We start from the raw sequence: 7,384 nt of genomic DNA on the forward strand, positions 1-7,384 counted from the left end.
TAAAGTTAGCAGAAGAGCGGATTCAGAGGGGGGAGAAAAAAGAAAAAGATATAACATGAAGGTTGACTACTGTAGGTAGTAGGTAAGCAAGTGAAGTAACTGGGGTTTATTATGACTTTTTTGCTTAGCAGGAATCACACTAGGAATGTCCCCTGTGTGTGGATGATTAGAAAATGCGCTGGGGCATGAGTGATAGCAGATGGACAATCATCCCTGCTTGGCTTGGCTGGCCCCTTGCTGTGAGCCTCTTGCAGAGGGTGCCCCTTTCTGCCCAGGGCTTGTGGAAGAGCTGGTGCCTTTCTCTGCCCTGCCTGGGGCTGGCTGCTCTGGGTGGGCAGGTACTTCACTCTACAGACTGGAGTTATGGCTCAGTCGTTGGCACCTTCCCTTCTGCAAATGAATCTGGTAGAAACTGGTTTGTTGAACCTCTGTAGGAAAGTGGATCTCTGTGAAAGAGAGAGGGGGTTGGGAGCCTTCTGCCCATCCCATCTGTGCTGGGAAAGTTTGTGGCTGGGAGAAGCAGCAGGGAAGGCCTTAGTGATACACCTCATGTTATTTTCTTCTCCTGCTGCTGTCCAGTGGTCAAACAAGGGAAGACCCTGGACTCCGTAGCAGCACCATCAATGGGAATGCAGCTCCCCTGCCTTGTTTCTTGGGTCTGCTCCTTTCCCTTGACTTGTTCCCTTCTGTACTCCAATTATGTCTCTGAGTTGCCCCCTCACCAAGGCTAAAATAAAAATAAAAGGGGGAAATTATTACTGCTTGAGCAACCTGCTTATGGCTGTCACAGAAAACCATTTTTGGCTTTAGGGAGCTGTATGTCACGTGCAGCATCTTCTTCCCTACCTCCGTGCCATCCCTGCTCACGACATCTCTTTTTTCTTTCTTTCTTTTTTTCCCTACAATTTTCTTTTGCACCCCTGCAAATGCTCACACATGCTATGTCATATGGGTGTGACCAGACAGGAGAGCTGCCCCTCCTCTCTTCCAGACCCCTGCCACATTTCAAGGACATTAGCACCCCAGAGCCACTGAGGGAGGAAAGAGAGCATTAAGAGGTGTGAAAGGAAGGGGACTGTGATGATAAATGGTGGATTTTCACCTTTTTTTCCTTTGTCCTGTTGGTAGAACCTAAATGCTGGGTGGGTTTGCAGTGATTTAGTGTTTCATCCTTGCTTGGGAATACTAATTAGGTGTAAACCTCTTTTAGCCTTTGGCTAATGGTCATTATAAATGAACAGCTTCCTTTAAAGTGAAATAACATAAAAAAAAGGTTAGAGGAGAACCTAAATTAATTTGTATTTGTACAGTTCCCTTTTTCTTTAGAAAGATAAAATGCGTTTCTGACGGTTACAGGGTGGTTTTAGGTAGAGTTAAGAAATGCAGACATCACCCACAGTCTGTTTACCTGCATATACAGTATGAGCTTCTGCTGACTCTTAGCTGTGCTAGCACTAGGGAATGTAGAAAGACAAAATGAATCATTACCACAGGCATAGTCACTAAAAGCATCCGATGTACTCATTCAGGCTTTTTTTTTTTGTTCTTAAATCTCCTCTTTGCACATAATCTAAGGAGTCACACATTTTGTGAAGGGTTAAACCAGAAAGACTTGTGCATTCACTGCATTGGCTCAATGAGTTCAGTTCTATATGATCTTCAATTATTTGTAGAGGAACAGGATGGCAGTGGGAGTTAATGCTGCTACATTTGATGTTCTTGTGCTAGGTTTTCTGCCAGCTCCTTTTTTTTTTTTTTTTTTTTTCTTCCTCTTCTAAATTTGGCCCTGCAGATTCAACTTCTGTTTTATAGGGGTTTGTTGGTTTTGGCTTTTTGCTCTTTTTTTTTCAAAGAAGTGGTGTAGGTCACTCACTGTTTACTTAAAATTAGACCCTCAGAAACCTCTGTCTGAAAGGAGTACAGATAAACATCATCTGTAAAGAATTTTGCACCTGGAACAGTCAGAGGAAGGATTTATCATTGCAAATTTGAATTACTTTGAAAATGCCTCTATCTTGGTCAGCATTCTTTGAATCTAGAGGCTCTAAGAGGCTGCAGAAACTAGTTTTAAACAATAGGCCCAAGCCCCCAAAACTGCGTAGGAGCATTAATATGCTCTACAGGTTGTATTCCAGCCAGCAGAAGCAGCTATAGGTGAGTGCATTCATTTGGATGTCCATGTATTAACTCATGTTTTCATATAAATAAGGATTGAAATAGTTTGTTGTTTGTTTGGGTTTTGGTTTGGCTTTTTTTTCTGGTAATGCATCTGAGCACAAACACATTAAACTCCAGTGACACGGTTTTAAGTCCTGCATAACGTATTGAAATGCTGTGTAGCATCCTACATCAACACTGTAGGCACAACACTATTTTGATTGTGCCCTTCCAGCCTCAAACTCGTTGTCACTGTTGTACAATGCTTTAATGCAACCAATCTGAGCAGGAACATCCACTTCTAGAAGCCTCTGGTCACCCCAGTGGTGGCCCCATTTGGTCTATCAAGCCTTTGGCATCTCAGCAGGGTTGAGCAGTGCTAAACATATTCCAACCTGCCTATGCAGCCAGGCTTCTTCCAGGTTTCAAGAGTGCTTAGGAAGAGTGTGGGGGCATTTGTGCTCCAGAAATGTGTGGCTCCATGGAGAGCTTTGTAGGAGTAGCTTTGCTTCAGGGAAGGGTTGTAGTCTGTGCAGTGCTCAGGGTAAGCCAGAGCAGTAGAGCTGCTCTCCCCTGGTGAACAAGGAGCAGCAGGTGGTTCCTCGGCATTGGGAACATGGTGGTGACCTTTGTGCTGAAGTGTGTGTGGCTTGCATGTTTGACAGCCCCACATCGTTAAGATTTTCAAGCTCATGTTGGGTTTGTGCTCAAGACTGGTGGGTGGCCTGAAGTCTTCTGGCTTGATTGCAGCGACATCTGTTTACACCAGTGGTTAATTAGGCCTGAAGACTGGCCATCTCTCTATTTTTCCCCACCGTTTCTGTGTTTTTTCTTGATTAAAAGTATTCCCTCCTTGACTCTAAAACAGAGGTTTTGGTTTTATCTGCAGATATTTTATCTCTCTTGATCCGCTGGCCGTGGTATGAGATGAGTATCAGGACATCAGCATAGCCTCTCTTCAAAAAAGTAACCAAGTGTTCCAGAAAGGAATGACTTGTGCTCTTGATAGAGACTGCAGAGTGAGCATTGAAAGGGAAAGAAAAGCAGTCTGAAATTGTCTGAAACTCAGCTCAATGCAGAGTACAATTCACTGTGTCACAAGAAGCAGGATTGGAAAGGGGAGACCGTTTCAGGAGCCTGTTTGCTGTACAGGCAGTGCCAGTGTGAACAGTCTGGCCTGGGCCAGGAATGAAGTACATCTTGCAGGGGATGCAGCCTGAATGGGATTTGGAAGGGAGCACAGATTTTTATAAAAAGGCAGAAAGATGTGAGGAGATGTACAGCAATGGTAGGCAGCCTGAACCTCTGTCAGAGGACAGTCTTTCAGCTGGAGCAAGGATGATGAACACCAACAGTCTCCAGAGGACTGGGAGTGCACAGGGAATTACAGAGGGAGGGAGTCATCGCCGTGCGTGAGGAATGCAGCAAAACCTCCTCTGACTAAGCCAGCTAATGCACGCTGCATTTTTTTTTTCTTTCCTGATAATCCTGTTCCATAATATTTCCTTAATAATTTAGTATGTGAAGAGTAGCCGTTCTGAAAAGCATCTAAATCACCAAATCTTACTTTCAGATGAAACCTTGTCACCCCTGTTGTTCGCGCACGCTGGGGATTTTTATTGGGTATGGGTATTTGAGGGCTATCCTAGAATTAAGGGTTGAGTTTTTTCCTTAGTTACTTAATGAATTTACCATGTGGCACAAGCCTTGGTACTGCCAAGCAATAGCTTTCTATTACGAGACTGTGCAGGCCTGATCCTGCGTTACCAAAGCCAAAAGCAGTATTTGGGAACCGATGTTGTCATCAAAATCTGTAGGAAGCTTAGAATGACTATACAAAAGGGGTTAGTTGCACTCAGAATATTGATTCGTGAGCTCCCTGGTTTTTTGCATTGCTGTTCATTTTACCCAAAGAAGATCAACTGCCCAACTGGACATATAATATATGATACTGCATTAGAACTAAGGCTGCATTTGGTCATACTCATTAATTAAACTGATTTCTCCTGTAGGTTTTTTTTTTTTTTTTTTTTTCCTAGAGAACTAACCGAGAATGATAATTAAGCATATTGTGCATTCTAGGGAACGGTGTTTCTTCTCCTGCCACAAAAACATTAAAGGAGAAAAATATGAACTAAAGCAGAAAATGAAGGGGGGGGGGAAGAGCTAAAATTGAAGTGAGAAGGGATGGAGCATTCCTTTCTTTGGTTTTTACTGACTCCTGTGCCTTGGGACACATGGGACAGCCTTGTTAGAGTGGAAGAGTTGCACCAGCAAAAAAAAAAAAGAAGAAAAAGCCACTGAAATCCCAAGGAAACCAGCCCAGCTCCCAGGTGCAGCTCCCTCCCTGCTTGTGTACAGGTGCAGACTGCAGTAATGCAACACCCCAATTTTTTACCGAGGAACTTGTGTGTTTTTGTGGCTGGGCCTTGCATGAGAAGGGCCCTACTCTGGGAGGTCAGTACCGAGCCTGAAAGGAGACAGCGCGAAGTGTGAGCAGTGTTTAATCGTGCTTTTGCTTGCAGTGTGCTTTCTTCTTACCCAGGAGAGCCATGCCGCTCGCCAAGGAGCGCTGCTCGAGTGGAACGAGCAGCTCTGGCTGCAGGCAGGCCCTTTGTTTAGCTTTTCCCAAGTTACCAGTGCTGAGGGGGTCTTTATTTGCAAAAAGTTGTCTGCTCTGGGGGCAGTATTAGGTGTTTGCGTGCCAGCTCCTGCATGCACCAAAGCAAAGACATCCAAGGAGAAAATGAAGTTGTGTTGTACAATTACCTGATGAAATCTCATGGTACTGCAATCAGAAAGGAAAAGGCTGAGGATGCAATTAGAAGCATAGGAAGCAGTTCACTCCCTCCATTTTTGAAAAACGCAAAGGATGCCAACATTCCAGCACGCCAAACTTTGCCACTCTTTCCTTGTTAGCACATGTGTGGATGGGCAGATTACCTGGCAGTCTGTAGTGTTTCTAATGAATTGATTTATGAAGTCCAGTGTCCGTTTCCTCCTTCCCAATCTTCCCAATCTTTGATTTTTGAGTGTTCATTTGTTATCTTGTTCATTTATATATCATCAATGCAGGGATAGTTTTTGAATGATCTTCATGAGACCTGGCCTCAATCAGACAGGCTTTGACCATCCTTGCTCAAAGCCAGGGCTGCACTCAGGCTATGCTGCAGAAAGACACAGCTCAGCTCCTTCTCTTTTAGCGTGTCATCTTCACATGTGAGCAGCTCAAGGGCCTGTGTCAAGGCTACAACTGCTCAACTAAATCTGTGCTGCTGCTCCCTGGGAAGCCCATGCATGCATGGTTCTGAAATGGGATGCATTTTGGGTGGCTCCTCCTTGCAGACACTCAGACTTTCCCCCCTCTGGCTCCTGCAGGCACTGGAAACCTCTGCTGATACACTTCCTAGCACAGCATTTTGTGGCTCCGTTGCAGGCTGCTTCTCTGTGCTTACTGATGTGTTTGGGCAGGCTGCATTTGTGTCTTGCAGGTCAGGCAGCTGCAGAGCACAGTTTTTTGGCCAGAAAGGTCTCACTCAATCAGGTGTGAGGCCATGTGAGGTGCAGTCGGCAGCGGGATTATTCTCCTTGCGTAGCCCAACCTCGTCCCGCCGCGCTGGAGCCTGTGCTGTGCACGAAGCACAGGAAGGAGCTCTATTCATATCGATTCGTATCGTGACCTATGCTCAGCTGGGAGTGCTTCTGAGTGTGGTTGCAGGTTGTACTAGTTGTGTTCAGAGGCACAATCTGAGTTACAGCGTGACTATAAACTCCTGCCAAGAAAGACTCGGGAAGTTACAGTAGGAAACAGAAGGGGCGGTGAGCTTTTTCTTATGCTGGTGTAAAATTGGAGCAACCGAGCAAAGTCAGAAGCATTTAAAACTCGGATGACACAGGCTCAGGCTTTTTACTGTTGAGTGTAACATGGCAAGATCAGGGCTGTGCATATCAGGCTGGAGCCCAGCTGCTTATTTAGCAAATGTTTGTGGTTCTGGCTCTGGTGCCGGTGATAGCGTGCACACACCCAGGCACGGGGACTGTAAACCTGCTGCGGACTTTGAGCTCCGGAAGGCAGGCACTGCTCGGCTGGGCGCATCCACGGCACAATTGCGCAAGGCCAGATCCCGCTGTGTTACAAATCTGGTGTAAAGGAGGGAGGAATGGGGCCCTGAAATGCAGTGAATCTGGCATGCAAAAAACCCCAAGCAACCCAGTCAACAATGTGCAAGTATTACAAATACTCTGTGTGGCTTTGGAGCAGGCGGAAGCCCACTGAAGAGGTATCACTCAGGCCCTAAAGAAAATGAACCTTTTCCTTTTATTTAGTGATTTTACTGTGGCACTGGTAATTTCAGGAAGAGACTTGTTTCCCCAGGCAGAAGGACCAAATTTCAGTGCCTTGCTGCTGGAAAGTATCCAGCCAGGGACATTCTGGTTTTAATGTTTACCAGCTCCTGGGCAATTTGCGAATCACTCGTCAAAATCTAGTAAACGGTTTGTGAATTGCTTTGCAGATTGGTTTAGGGCTAACTCTGTGCCACGGATACGGGATGAGAGAGCTTGGATCTCCTCAAAGGAATGGCTGATAGCACGGGTGGAAAAGGAAAGGTGTGCTGAGGCCTCCAAACCGGCAAAATAAAACGTCAGTTTTTAAATCTGATGCCCTTTCCTCCCTTTTTAGTGAGTTCAGCAGAGTGCTCAAGTGCCAGGCCTGGTATTTAAACATCAATTGGTTGGGGCCTTTTCAATTATAATGTTAAGAATCCATAAAATCAGCACTTAATCTCCTTTTATTTTTGTAGATTCACTATTTTAATTGTTTGGTGGTGTTCTTCTTTTGTGGATTTTTGTCAGATACAGTTTCCAGGGTAAGGAAACCTTTCTTCTGAAAGTATCCTTCTTTTCCTTTTCGGTTTCCTGACTGAAAATAGAACTTAGTTTCTAGCAAGACCATCATCTTGATTGATCACAAATCATTACAGACCGTTTTGAGCATAATACCTAAACGAGTCGTGGTATTAATGACTAATAATCGCCTTTATATTAGGTCTTAAAGCTTTATTGTCCCGAAGTACAACCGGTTTAGTGGAACATGAAAGGCCGGAATGATCCGAGATGCCTGCCGGGGCTACAGCGAAAACTGTAAGGTGTTTGGATCGCCTTTAACAGCGCCGGCTGGGATTACAGCCCCTTTCGGAACACAATCATTGAGGTGACTTAAAATAAT

This window comes from Coloeus monedula (genome assembly GCF_965178545.1).
Source record: "Coloeus monedula genome assembly, chromosome: 2".
Taxonomy (NCBI): domain Eukaryota; kingdom Metazoa; phylum Chordata; class Aves; order Passeriformes; family Corvidae; genus Coloeus; species Coloeus monedula.